Source organism: Plectropomus leopardus, chromosome 6, assembly GCF_008729295.1.
Source record: "Plectropomus leopardus isolate mb chromosome 6, YSFRI_Pleo_2.0, whole genome shotgun sequence".
Taxonomy (NCBI): domain Eukaryota; kingdom Metazoa; phylum Chordata; class Actinopteri; order Perciformes; family Serranidae; genus Plectropomus; species Plectropomus leopardus.
Window position 1 is genome coordinate 15,337,799 of NC_056468.1, and position 15,680 is coordinate 15,353,478.

General features: G+C 41.4%; 1 long non-coding RNA gene across 1 annotated transcript; it reads right to left on the reverse strand.

Annotated features, from left to right (window-relative positions):
- Positions 1-290: 290 nt before the first annotated feature.
- LOC121944420 lies at positions 291-11,456 on the reverse strand. The gene is made up of 3 exons (XR_006105905.1): positions 11,402-11,456; positions 10,606-10,751; positions 291-356 (listed from the first exon to the last, which is right to left on the reverse strand). It is a non-coding gene; the product is annotated as an uncharacterized LOC121944420 (long non-coding RNA).
- Between the last annotated feature and the right edge of the window lie 4,224 nt (positions 11,457-15,680).

Below are 15,680 nucleotides of genomic sequence, written 5' to 3' on the forward strand. Positions count from 1 at the left end.
GCCCGCAGAATAACAGTGGACCTAAAGCTATATTTGACTTAGAGCCTTCAATGGGATTGGTGCTTATCTCGCCAACACAGCGCTGCTGACCTGTAGGCTGAAGCATCAGAGGTGTGTGTTTGTGTTGAGGTGTTGACCTGTCAGGGGGGACTTGTTAGGACTTTAACTCCGACTGCTGGCGGTCTCCAGACATCCGGGGGTGGCATCGATTTGAAACTTGTCCTGTCTAATTTGATGATAACATCCAGCCTGCCCCGCCGCAGCACCATGGACAGCGCACTGTCTTGACCTTGCCTTGCTATCAAATTACCCCCGTCTGGGCCACGGTGGGAGCCCAGCACCAACTTTACTCTAGGCTGAGAGAGAGAGAGAGAGAGAGAGAGAGAGAGAGAGAGAGAGAGAGAGAGATTTGAGATTTTTGCTTCTTTCACCAAAGACAAATCTCCTCTGAAGCCAGTGCTTACACTCTGTAATACTGTGGTAAATCAAGAGGAGGTTGGCGGTTTACATTGGCTGTTGCGCCAACCGCCTATGTAAACAATACTCGGTTACACTTACACAAAGACTTTATTTTATGTTTTTTTTATCCTTATCGGACCCGCCCGGCCTAGTATGACTTCCTTCAGTTTCATTATACTATATATTCTTTTAAGTGGATTTCAAACTGGTGATATAAAAACTGAGGCTCTCCAATTCTAAAACATACATTTTCAAGTAGTAGAGGTATTCTTTATTTAAGTAAAGTTGCAATATAGCAATATAAAAAAGCTATTCTGTTAAAATGGCAAGTCCTCCACTTAACTGCTAAAAAGTACTTAGGGTAAATGTTGTTAGTTAAATGCATTTAGTATCTTAGTATAAGTACTCTTATGTCAGAAAACTATTACTACTACTATTACTATAGAAAACTATTATACACTATATTACTGCATCATCATTGCTGATGCAGTAATGTATAGTTGATTGAGGTGGAGCTCACTTTAACCATTCAACATACTGGGTAGGTTAATCTTTCACAGTGCATCATATTTTATGAACATAATGATATGTTTTGTATGCAAAACCTTAATCAATTGAGTTACAGTAATTTAAACTGTCAACTAAAAGGAGTAAAAGGTACATTTCTCTTATGTACATTCCATTACGGCCTTTTTAACTAATGAATAACTCTAGAATTTGAGTTTACAAAGTGTGTTTAGCGATCATCAGGGACATGTCTTGCAAGTTAAAGGTGCACAATCTAACATCTGTGAAGCAGATTGAAAGATTTCATCCACTTTAACAGACCACAAAAATCTCCCTATCACATGAGCTACAGAGAAAAGCAACAGTTCTTCATGCACCAGTCAGGCTTGAAGTTAGACCCCAACAGAGTAAGTACAGTATGTGGACATTTGCTGAATAAAACGCGTGCAGCAGTGCGTGTAAATAGATGCTACGCAACAAAAAAAAGAGAGAGAAAACAAGCGATTTATATATTTTAGCAAATCTTCTCACAGTAGTTACACCCTATCAGCTGGTGCACATACTGTGGTAACAAGTTGATTTGGGAACCAGAAATGTCGAAAGTTTGAGAGAGAGCCCAAGGCAGTGACGGGAGGAGGATTTAGTGGTGGAGAGAGAGAGGGAGAGAGAGGCTGTTTGATGGAGCTCTACAGCTTTGAGACAGCTTGTTAATTAAAACCCCAAGAGATGAGGCTCTGCAGCCACCGTCCATATCAGAGCAGTGCTAACTATACTGACAGCAAGTTACTTAACAAGCGAGCGCCTCAATCCTATACCGTTTTATCACAGGCGAGCAGTGAGATATTTTAATTCGTTAAAATCCCACTGTGGCGCTGAAATATCTTGTTTTCTACTTAAGAAATTATGACAAACCTTCGTATTCTCTGTCATTCCAGGGATGGAGCCCAAATGGCTGCTTATGCCTCAAAATCCACACGCCAGCTTAAACGTGGCAAATTCGATTAAGGAAGGAAAGAAAGAAATGTCAAAAAAAGAGTGAATTAGTCTAGACATAGGTTGGGTGGTATTAAATTCTTAGCATTATATTCGGGCGTTGGAATTATTTCCAAAATCAAAGTGCGATTTCAGAGAGGCAGATAGGCCTCAGTGCAGATACAAAGAGGCAACAGTGAGTCAAAACAAAGAGGCTACTCTGTGTGTGTGTGTGTGTGTGTGTGTGTGTGTGTGTGTGTGTGTGTGTGTGTGTGTTTTTGTGAATGCGTTTTCTGATCAATTTCAATCGAGGTCATCATAAGCTTTGTCCCCATGCATTATTCCACCTTAATTGAACCCACAACCCGCCCTTTGCCTGCGGGATCTCTGAGCAATTTCAATTCTATATGCATGTGTGAGATGATGGCTTGTTAAGTCGAGGAAAACAAATACCAAGAGAGCCTTACTCAAACACTCAAAATGTATGACGGGCCCATGCCCATTGTTCAAAAAAATAATTGAAATGCTGCTTCCCTCTCTCCCCCCGCTCACTAATAATGTGTTAGCAAAGTGTAGGCCAGCTCATGTAAATAGCAGTAAGAGAAGACGTGGATTTGGAGGGAATGAGGTGAAGCCTGACTGCAGGTGGAGGAGCCCTGTATACAGTACACGCGAGCCTGCTGTGCCACACCACCCAGGATCCAACGGGGGAGGAAGTGTGACTGTGTGGAGGGGGTGTAGGACAAATGGATCATAATACAGCTCAATCAACAATGAAATCTTGTCGGTTGTTTGAGAGATTGTTCTGTAAGGTCCCAGCAAGACTCATATCAGGCAACTTATGCATCCAGAAGTTTGCATGAAGCTCCCCCTCTCCCCATCAACCCGCTGTAACAGGCATAAAAGTTCCTGAGCACTCCATATAAAATGTATCATTCTGTTGTTATCATGAGGATCAACTATAAATACACAATTTACCGAAATGAGCTGCCATACTCGAAAAATAATCAGGTTTTTAATTGCCATAAAATAATCCTATAAAATACTGGAGTGTTATACATCTGTATTTCAGATACCTTCACGTGAGAAATAGATGGAGCCACATGAGGAGAAAAAAAAAAGCCCAAACCAATATTCACAGCCCACATGGGCTGCACTTGCACCGTGTTTATCCTCATCCACATGAGAGGAAATCAATCGTATCTGTCAAATTATCTATTGGCAATTAAAAGATGATTAAAATGCATGTTTTGCAGCAACTATCAGCATAAACTAACAACATTTTAATCATCGTAAAAAAAAATGATCCTCGCTCTTGTTTCCTAAAACGACCACATCTTTAAATAATTTACATAATGTTTCAATTTCAATCACAAATATCCGTCGAAAAAGGTGAGCGAGCTCGATTTCAAAATAAAACCTTTGCAGACTTTTTACTGCAGAAGTGTCTCTTTTCCAAACGTGTGTAAAGTGCGTGTTTCTTTGTCATTGACTGCCGTATTAAAGGCCCCATGCACCTGATCTGTTTGTGGCTGGTCTGGGGCCACGGCGCTTTTTAAGACAGCTGTAAAAGGCTCTCCAAGTCTCCAACACATTCATCAACGTCAGACACCGACAAGCCGCTATTTAGTGAAAGTGTAACTGCAGCAGTATATCTTAGAGCAGAGTGGGCCACTCAGCAAACAATACAATGGAGCTTTTTTTTCTCCTGGTTGCAACCAATCTAAAACAGATTATAAAGTCGGACAGATGATCGTTGGATTACTTAAAAAAAAAAACCATCAACATAAAAACTGTTCAATTATACAAAGGTTATTTTTCGATCATTTTTATAGTTGTTGTTTTTTTTTTTTTTACCGTGATTAAAACGGAGTTTTTCCATTACCGTACCTAGAGCAGTTTTTCTCAGATATAATGTGTCACTGTACAATAAATAATTAATTCAAAAATATTTTCTGCAAAGCAAATTTGTTGCGAAAAATTTTGATGTTAAGATTTTGTTCTTAATTCTCTGTTGCATCTTCAGATTAAGTACGCCTGTCTTTAATTAATAAGACATTATTTATTTGAAAACGGATAATTAAAGTCCCTTTATTCCTTTCAACATAATTTAAATGTGAATGAGTGTATATATTCCGCAACGTTAACATCGCTTAAACAAACAATTAATTATCTTAAACTCAAATATTGAGCGATAGTCCGCGTTATTATCAGTTTACATTAAAAATTAAATGCATTGCTGATCGCTGGTTTTAATCGATGTGATTCCGCAGCTTAACAAAACAAACAAAAATGTCAGTCGGCATAGGATAATGGAATTATAAAACTCGCCCCACTATTCGCAGCGGTGGGTTTTGCGTTAGAGTCGTTTGCAGCTGCTGAAAATTCCTGGTTTAAAAAATCGCCCTGGAAGAGCTGCTGTGAGCTGCGCGGAGCATGACTGTGGGGCTGAGAGCAGAGCTGAGGAGAGAGGGAGAGGGTATGAGGCGGTTCTAGTGTCAGAGGGTCCCACAACGCAGAGCGCCATCTAGCAAACAAAGGTAGAAACAATAACAGCACGGAGGGTCTGAGGCGGAGAGGCTGTCTTTACGCACACAGCACACAGGGGCGCAGAGGAACGCCACAACAAAGCGCCGCGGTTTAGCGCTCTCAAACACTAAAACAAACTTTGTGTATGTTGCATGCCTTAGCGCGATCCAAGCCATGCCGTGCCTGCTATGCAAGCTTGCTTTTTTAGAAACAGTCATACACGATCCAACCAAAATCAATTAATTACTGTTAGTGTTATGTCTGCTGTTTTTTTTTTAATTTTGTTTTTATCCACCGGATAAAATTTTAATGAGCATCCGAGGGGTCAAGATGGCAAACTAGCTGATCAGTGGTCAAGCTGAAAATGGGAGAACTTTTAATGTCAAAGTGGGTGAGGGAAGGGAAGGGCGGCAGGTGACTCCTCCACTTGAAAAAATCAATCGATACTATCACTTTCAAGCTCCATCGCAGCGTTTTACTGGGGATGTGTATGTGTATCACAGGCAAACAATACATCTTCTGACGAGTGTTGCTGATTGCTCTTATATACGTGTGTGTATGTATGTATATATATATATATATATATATATATATATATGTACGATACTCCGCTGCTGCCGGAGGTATTAAGAGGGGGGTTTGACCGAAAAAAGAAGTGTGTGTTAAATGGTCAGTAATATGCCTCCAACTCCTCCATCCTCACCCACTCGCAGTAATCTCCCCTACTCATCCTACACCGCAGCCATTATTTCATATACAAAGATAGAGCTAAGTCGTCTTCCTTGTAAAATCATTGCTGGTAATGATGGTGCAATAACAACAATAGCAGTTACAGCCACGTACAGTATAAGCAGTAATAATGATGAGTAATAATGATAGCAGTGGTAAAAGCCTGGTCGCGTGTATAGGGGCACTATTAACAGCAGCAATCAATGCAGAGCTATATACATATATATATATATATATATATATATATATATATATAAAATGATCGAGCTTCACTGTGCTTCATGAACCGGCGGATTCTTCATGTCATTGTTCATCTTAGTCGACATTTAAACTGAACAGGTTAAAACAACAACAACAAAAACTTGCATTGTTTTTTTAGTATTATGCATCAATAAGGAAGGTTGTGTAATTCTAGATATTCTTATTTATAAATTAGCAAAAAAAAAGTGTTTGTTTTTAAGGTGTGTGTGTGTGTCGGGGGGGGGGGGGGGGGGGGGGGTAAAATAAATCTAAATTTACAATTTTGACACATCGCTTAAACAAGATATTGAAGTGTAATAACACTAAAGACAACATGTGAGTGATTGGTCGGCGTCTGCAATGATATATGAACCGAAGTGTCGGGGGCAAAATTTCTCATATTCGTTATCTTGTCATTCGCCCCTCGACAACCAGCAATTTGTGACAATTTTCGCTTGGTTAAGGCGTCCAATAATCCCCCTCAGAATCCACACTGAAAATAAAGTTTAGACTGCATAGGCATACTTAGAACTAGGCCACTATTATAGTTTTAGAAATAATTATAATGAAATTGTGACTCCTTCCACTGAACGCACCATACCTAATTTTATTCTATATACATAATGATGAAGTGATAAATGTGTGTGTGTGTGTGTGTGTGTGTGTGTGTGTGTGTGTGTGCGCGCGCGCGCGCGCGTGTGTGTGTGCGTATTGGCGCGCGCACGGTGGATGGTGACAGTGCCCTCGAAGTAAATTGGTGTATATGCACGGCAGGAGAGTGCATTAATTGATTTATTAATTAATGGGAAAATGGATTTGCAGTTTTATTATGTGTTCTGTCATTATGTGACATTGTTTACACGATCTATTATTCTGTGTACTGAATATAATATGCAACTGGTCATTGGTAATGTATTAGATTAAAAAATAAAAATAAATAAAACAAAAAAAAAACAAATAGCCTAAAATATAAATATATACAAATATATAAATATATACAACAAATATTGAAATTATTAGTATGACGTACTGCCTGTTTTTTCTACTTTTAAGAACACATGGAGTTCAGTGTCATTCAGCTGTAATCTACAGCATACATAACATCATATTCATACTTTTCCATGTTTTACGTTTTTCATTAGAAGTGAATCCTTGACATTCTGCACCATTACCAAAATTGTAGTATATAGCCTGGTAATCAGAAAATTATAGGCTTCCTCAATGGCAAAGCCCTATTTTGGTGCTGTAAAGAGTCCTTCCAAAAAGGTTTTCTATCTCTTCCGCATTATGGTGCTGTATCCAACCCCGCGAGATTACATGAAATACTCCACATCAGCAGCATTAAAGGAACTTTCTGACAACCACACTGGCCTCCTCATTTGAAGTATTCCATTATTTTATTTGCACAAACCAAGAGGAACCACCAACGGTAGAACATTGGAAACCCCTTCTTTTGTGCACCTAAACCTCTGTGATCCACCTTGTTGTCCACACGTTTTATTTTCTGCTGCATATTCTGCAGGCCATGCCACAGCACTGAGACCCCACCTTCCTTATATACCCACCGCCTGCGTGGAGAGGAAAGAGTGAAGATGTGACGGGGCGTATTTGAAGTATGACGAGCTTTGTGGTCCACTCCTTTTCATTCCCCTGCCTCAAATATACGCTCGCTTTCAAATAAGCCTCTTTGGCAATCCCATGCCGACCCCCCCAACACACACACCCCCTGCCACCTTGACATGAATGGGCGACTGACCTTTAGGGCCGTGTCCACTCTGCGGTCCAGTTTTATCCAAATAAGCCTTCTTCCCCCACCCTGCCTCATATGGTGCCAGCAATTCTTTACTGATATCATCAGCGGATGCAAATGAATTTGGACGGAGTGGGGGGTGCGGGAGTGGAGGGGGGGTGGTGTTAGTGGTGTAGTCATGGACAAAATACCACACTGGCTGCAGAATGCTGCATGTGGAGAGATGGGAATATTGAATACCCCGCCACCAGAACCATCCCCGAATTCAATATTGCAGGAAAAAAGTACACACTCCCATTCCAGAAATATTGGCTGTGAAATACCACCAAGAAAAAAAAATCGCCATTCAAATGAGATGCGTTTATTTCTGCATGGCCTTTGAAGAGAAGAGAGGGGTCGTGTCACTCAAAAGAAGGAAAGGGCCACTCCGTTATAACCCCCTCCTTTTACTCTCCCTCTCTCCCACCCTTCCCTTCTCCTCTTCTCTTGCTCCGACCGACCCCCACTCACTCTTCCCCACACACGCGCGCTCGCGCACGCTCATTTTCACTATAGCACGCTGGCTTTGGGGGCGACACAGAGGCTAGATTAGAGCTTTGCTCCTTTAACAAGGGAGAGGAGGCACTTCTATAATCACAGCGGCGGTATGTGGGGCCACAAAGAGTTTGCAACCACAGGGCGACTGGTCTTCTGTAGAGTGGTCCAAGCCGTGGGCAAGCCAGAGAAATGCTCTATCCAACGTATTACTAGGATCAAAACACAGTGGTTATAGCGCGTGAAGAGGTTATTAACCCACAGAGCACAGCAAAAGACCACTTCTAAATCTCCAAACAGCATAACCCTGGCATCGGCTGACTTGAGACAATTCAGTGCGTTAACATGACCAGAAACACAGCAAGAGTGATCAAGTAATTATTTAGTATGTAGAGAGAGCAATGCATCCCTTGTTGACGATTTCGAGTGTGTTTCTGCACGACTGCTGCCTCCCCATCCCTCCCTTAAGCACAGCAGTGTAACATGGACATCCAAATTTGATGGATGGTGCTGAGTAAGATGGAAAAAAGACATGTATTTATCAACATGCCGCATGTCCTCTGAGGTGGCAGAGAGAGAGAGAGAGAGAGAGAGAGAGAGAGAGAGAGAGAGAGAGAGAGAGAGAAGGAGCGAGAGAGAGCACCAACCAAGGAGACTAAAGGGAGTCAATGGGAAACCTTACCACTGTAAGGAGCGGTTCCCCGTGGCAAAGATGAAAAATACCCTTCGATGCATCGTTTCAGTCAATCATAATAGACCTACAGCAGCCTCTCTGAGCAATCCAGGTGAACATAGATAGCAACAATATCAGCTGCAACTTTGACAGTAAAACAACCCATAACACATCAGTGACTACATGATAGATAGATAGATAGATAGATAGATAGATAGATGTCTTAATATGGACACATAAATATCTGTTGCGCTTTAGTTCATGCACATGTAACCTAATCATATTTGTTTATGATTGCATTTTTTCTATTATTTTCAGCTTATAATTTTATGAGTATCTGCACAAATGCACAAAAAACTACATTTATCCTACCGCTGACACACAGGCTTTTATCATGTCACAGTAAACCTAACATTGTATTAAAATATAAACGGAATGAGTCTATTAACCAAATCCTTTGGCAAATGACATTCACATGTGTTTAGTGGGGAGGTTGGATACCTGCTAAAAAGCTTGCCAATTCATTGTCAGTGGATAATATAGCAAAGGACTACAGAGGGTATAGGCTCAGTGGATTATATCTTTACAAGCATTATTCTGCCTGAGTGACTGGCTGAAAAAAAAACGCACAGGCTACAATAAAGATTGGTCAGGCATGAATGCGGCCTGTGTGTTTTGTCTTCATAACATATTAATCCATCAAACCATGAAGAGGGGACTATTTGACTTTTTTTTTTCTTTTAAAAAAACTTAATAGTATACTTCAGAGCGGCAAAAAACAAAAAACTTCACACACACATAAAGCTCAGTGGCCAAAACTTTTTTTCCCACTCCCTTTCTTTTTTTAATCTTTTATATTTTGCATGTAATGCTTCAAAAATGGGTCACCAATAAATTCTGTCTCAGCACTGATGTAATTGCAACAAAACGCTGCTGAGTAAAAATTGAGGAGCTTGCTGGCTGCGGTGGCACAGTCACACACCATCTGGAGTGTATTAGAAAGAGAAGCCGTAAATATTACTGAAAAGCCCAGGCGTTATCAGGTATGTAAGCCCGGGCCTTGCTGCATGGCCTCCCATATGTTGACATAATCAGACTGTTGGGATGTCTATTAAAACGTATCTGAATTTAATAAATGAACACAGTAATTAAATTCAGTTTGTTTGTGCAGATCTCCAAATGACTCCCAGTGTTGGTCTGTTTACATTTTTGGAGAGGGTGGATTATTATGGGATGAAATGCTGCAGGGGCTCTTCGGATGTTATGACAGTATTGAGGTTGCTGTTGTGTTTGGACCATGAGCAACAGGTTAGCTCCAACTTCCAACTTTCCCTTAAATGTCATTAACTTAACATCTGATTATTATAAGCGCCGGCATTAGTTGCTATAACGTCATTTTTTTTCTTTAATAGTGGCATCACTTTGCCTCAGAAACACACACACACACACACACACACACACACACACACACACACACACACACACACACATACTACTCTCACACACACACACACACACTAAACACACACATCCTCTCAAACTTGACAGAATGAATTCGGAGTTCCTCTTGGGCTGCAAACGCTCTGTTACATCCGATTCACACTTTTCCCCTTTAAAACCAAGCATTTCCTTTCCGACCATCCGGGTCCCTTTTTTTCCGAGTAGGTAGTGTGATTTATTCCGCAAAGCATTTATATATGAGCACACGCACGCGCGCGCGCAAGTAAACACCTCCATTCATGTAAACATGAGTCAATATACTGTGCTGCATACATATAGTACAACTGTGAGAAAACTTGCACTTTGGAGTTCAATGCCACGTGCTGATAAATTTCTTGGTGATGACAAGCACACACACTACATAAGCACACACATGCGCATATATATATATATATATATATATATATATATATATACACACACACACACACACACAAACACACGCACACGCACACACAAACATAGACACATGCCCATCCTCTTTCACTTTATACGTATATATCCCTCCTCCCCTTCCTCTCACACTTCTCCCTCTCTTTCTCACTCACTCCCCCTGGCTTTATCCGTTTCAGTCCAAGGAACACACAAGAACACAGTGCAAAACACACACACACAAACACACACACACACACACACACACACACACACACACACACGCGAAGGAAAGAAAGAGAGAGGAGGAGAAGAGAGAGTGCGTCAAAATGAGGCTTACTTTTTTCTTTTTCCTGCCGTGAATCTTCATCCACCCCTAGTTGACAGAGCTTGACTTGATCCAGCCACATCTTCCCCCAGTGCTAAAAAGTCTGTAGTAGTGCGCTTTAATTAATATATTTCTGGGTTGTGTCCCGAACCCAGAAGCTTTAGAGAGGGAAGAGGAGTGCAGATTGAGACATATTGAGCCCGCTTTAAAAGGATCATTTCATCATGTGGGAGGTTGGGACACACAAAGTTTGGACCCGTGACTGGCATTCCGGAGAGACATGCATATTTTAAAACAACAAAGCAAGACAGAGACCGGGGGCCCCGGGGTGGGAGGGGAGAAAACTTGGAAAGAAGTTACTATCAGATGAACAGCTGTCATTGTTGGGCAAGACTTGAATGCATATTAAGATATAGTCATCTGAAAAAAAGAGCTTGTCCAAATAAAGTCATTGGTAGTCCTTGTATCACTTATCCAAATATTTTAAGTTTGAATTTATTATTTAAACATACTTTACTTTCTAAAATAGCATAAATGCAAGTAATTTATATATTAATAAAACAAAACACAAGTTTAACTTTTCAAAGTTAAGAGATTTGGAATTATTAAGTCTGTTTATTTTTATTCTACGGATAATGTTAAAATCGTAAATAACAGCTTTAATAGGAAGCTATCAGACAAACGTTTCAAAGGTAAAACATTTTCTCCAATTTTAACACGAAACTGAACCAAATGTCCAAAACTAAGTGGAAAAAATATTGACCTACAGCTGAACTGGAAATAAAAAAATAAATAAATTATAATTTACCTTCTCATAATGAAGCACACGGGCTGGCGATTTTTTAAATCCTCAAATATCTAAATAATAGCAGTTAAGGTTGCAATTTAAAACGTCTCCCACGTCTATTTTGTCAAGTCACACACAATTGTATATCTCTCCCAAGTAAAGCGAGTGTGCTTAGCGCTGTCACTTCTGCACAGCTTTTACAACATCACTCCCCCCCTTTTTTTCTCTGCTTTACTGGAAGGTTTTCTCTCTTGTGCACGGGGTCCATTCGTGCAAAAAGAGTAGAGAAGGCATAAATAAAAATGTGTTGGCTGTGACGAGAGATCTGTCCGCTGGAAATGAAGGGCCAGGGGAAGAAGACAAAGGGGGGAAATGCATGCAGTGGTGTAGAGCTGGATATCTCTGTTAGTTGTCAGCGTTTAGTCCATGGCTGTGGAATGCTAATGAGTGAGGTCTCTCTCCCTTTCTCTCTCCTTTTCTCTCCCTCTCTCTTTCTCAACCCCCCCTCCCCCTGTCCACCCCCCTCCCTCACTCCCTCCATCTCCCCTTCTCTCTCTCCCTCTCTCTCAGGGAGAGAAAGCGGATCGATAGCTGACCCGATGGTTTTGGCCAATGCTTTATTTATCTGGCCAGGCAATGATATTATCAGCCTTGAACGTTATATACAGCAAACGTCTTCCTAAATCAACACAAAGGGATCCGCTTACACAGCGATCCGGGCTTTCTCACAACCACCTCTCTCCCTCTCTCTCTCGTCCAGTCGCGCGCGCACACGCGTACGCACGCTGATAGATACACGCTTTTACGCACGGGCATGCAAAAGAACGCGCCCGCACACATACATACAGAAAGCCCTCACGCATATATATATATATATCCTGTCATTGCATACACACACACTTTTGACAATCATGACAAACTTGCACACACGCGGACACACACACACACACGGTCGCAGGGAGGCGTCCCCGGGAGGCGTCCCCTTATGTTACATTCACAACTAGGGATATTTTATACCCCGTAGGGCTGGATTTGATCCATGGCTTAAAGGTTGCCTATGAGGTCCGCGGACAGATCTCAGAGCAGCACATTGTAATCATAAAGATATGCCTCTTTTTATTGACTGTGTACAGTCAATACAACAAGAAACCGTGTGCTGAGATATAGCGCAAACATCTCACGGGAATCCATTTAATTTTGGACATTTGTCCTCGCTGTGCCGTTCCCAGCCATTTTGCAAGCTCTTGTGAGTGAGGTGCGTGGTAGACACGGCGAAGCACTTGTTGTCCCGTGTTGTCATCATTTTTACGCACAAGACAATATGAGAAATAAGCCGTGTCATACTTCAGAGGGCCCCCCATTCATACACGCAGCCGCTATTTGGAAATTGTTATTGTCTCAAACAACAGTATTTGTCAAATGTGACCGGGGGAAACTAGGCTACTATAAGTGAAATGAAGTGACGTGTGACGCCAATAGGACGTTTCCACCGCTGCATAAAACCATTGGCGTGCACTGAGGGTTTTGGAGAAATAGGTTCGCTGACAACTTAGGATAATAAATGTTTCGCTTTCAGACAGATATCTCAAACGTGAAATCGCACCCAGCTGCTTGTGTAAAGCAAACAAATAGCCCCCCATGTTAGGAGTCCTCCACTTGTGGTTTGATGAATGAAACCAGACAAAGGTAAATGGTTATTTAACTCATTTCGTAGTAACACTTTGGTAACCGGAGTTTCCGAAATTACAGAGACACAAATGGGGCCCATAGTGTGCCACAAATCCATCTCCCTTACCCACCGCAGCCATAGTCCAATCTGACAGTGAATCACTTCTCTCTTTGTGCAATTTGCACTTTTTTCTTTGCTTTCATTTAATTAAATATAAATACTAATCATGCTGTCATACAGCAGAGGAGAGGAAATTTGATGATAAATGTCCACGATAAATATAGCTGATATTTGAAGCGTATTATTTTAATATTTGAGGTGTTGCATAATAAACTAAATTGAGCTCATCTCAAAGAGTCAAAAATGCTCCACAGCCTAAATAAAAAAAAAAAATCACTTTTCCTAGAGTCCTCATGTGTTTTGCTTGTATTGCTTTTACAGAAAACGTTAATTAGCAACACATGCCACCATTTCATCTGTTTTTGAACTCCTGCTTTATATAGCCTGTAGTGTAACAATTGTATAACCGAATGCTCTCAGCAAGAGGATAAAAGATAGTTACTCTAGAGGGATTTAGAATACATTATGTGGAGACAACCAGCTGAAAGCTGCATTTAATAACCCAACAAACAATTTAGTCCAGAGCTACATAAAACAAAAACGACCTGGACTGTTGTGATGGCTATGGTGAAGCCATATTCTCTCTCTTTGAAGAACAAATATTTATTCGCAAATGCACCCTTCCTCGCCGTCCAGGAAACGATCCTCTAGATTATTCCAAAAACACCAGTTAAAGACAAACACGCTAAATAATTCCAGTGCTTCAGTAATTATCTCTTTTTTTAAGCTGCGTTTTAGAGGTTCTTGGTTATGTGTGTGCATTGTTCATTTTTGGTTAAATTCTGCCTCCAGTATAAAGCACAAAAGAAAGGCCTCATCAGCTCATTATTCTGCAACTTTCACCTGACCTAAAGCTCCGAGAGAATCATATCCACAATAAGGAAACAACGATCCAGCCTGGAGAAATAACACATTTATGTTTGTACAGTAGGCAACAACAAGGCGCCTGACAACTGACCCAGCGCTACAGACAGGTCGATTGGGAGCTAATAGGTACAATATGCCTGAACAGACATTAATCATGAGAATGAAAACTGTATCCCTGTGAGAGAGCATTTGAGGACAACCTAAAGCACAACCTATAGCATCATTCCAGCGCGAGCGCGAACTAATTAATACCTTAATATCGTAGCCCTTTTGAACGAGACAGGCAATACAAACAAATAAACCACTGGCACGAATACCCCTCCCCCCTCCAAGTCCTATAAGGCAGATAACAAATATGGCGATATCAAATTCAGACATTGCTACGTGCTACATGCAGTTCAGCTCCTGTCCTCCTGTCCCTCATCCCTGCCAGTCAGCAGATGAAGATGTGAGCAATATGGCACACAAGCAACACGTCTGATGATGAAGAGAGAGAGAGGGGGGGCTAACAGGCAAATGTAATAATTGTCACACCGAAACCCCATTTTCTTCTTCATAACGCCTTCCAATTTATCACATTTTACCACTCTAGGTGTGAGTGTAACGCTGTAATGACAGTGAGGGTAGATCCAGGTCCATAACTGGGCTTCCTGTGTCATTTGTGGAGTATATGGAGACAAAACGCGCATAAGAGACAGACCAATGCAAGGACAGAAACTCTATGTAACCCATCTAACACATTGAGGACTTATCGATGTACTCATTACATTCTGAATGTATCAGGCAAACCAAGGCCACATCTCTTTCTGTCTCCCACACACACACACACACACACACACACACACACTTGCCTTCCTTCTCACACGTTTCCCTTCTCATTTGTCTCTGCACTGGCTCCACAGTCTCTCTGCCCCTTTCTCTCTTTCTCTCTCTCTCTCTTTCTCTCCCTCCCTCTCCTTCCTCCTCTCTATTCCCACACAATGCATCACACTCGGTGTTCCTATCGACTGGCTTACATGCTGTAAAATACATTTTCCAGATTGATCACGCATATCACAGCAGCTTTGCAGCGGGGCCTAACCCTTTTGCCAAATGACGCCCACATCAATATTGAGGCATGCACTATCAAGGCAGAGTTTTTAAGAACGAGGGGGGAGAGAGGGGTGGTGGGATATTGTTTGGTTTGTGAAGAATCACCTTGATTAAGCCACAGGAGGTAGGATAGAGGTGGTTCTGTGTGGTGCGCAGGCTTTCCTTGCTGTCTGGGAAAAATATTAAACATTAATACGCTCACAGGCTGGCAGAGAGCTCACTGCTGTAGTTCGTTGCGTATAGCCTCCCCTCCTTTTGTGTTAGTATTGCCAGTTATGTCAGTGGGTCTTTTAAAAATGTAAGGTATGCACCCATTGTGCAATTACCACTTAATCTCGTGTATCACCTCGTTCTCACTAGTAGAGGCAAACTGTGTATTCAGAATTATATGTTTGAGTATAAGGCTCCGCAGAACAGTGACTCAGTAAGCTGCACTTGCGCCTTTCTTATATAAACCAGCAGCGCACAGAGACGTCAGATTCCGCTCAGATGGTATAAAATGAGTCCGAGAATTTTGACATTTTGCTCCCAGGAAAATGCTTGAGAATGAGA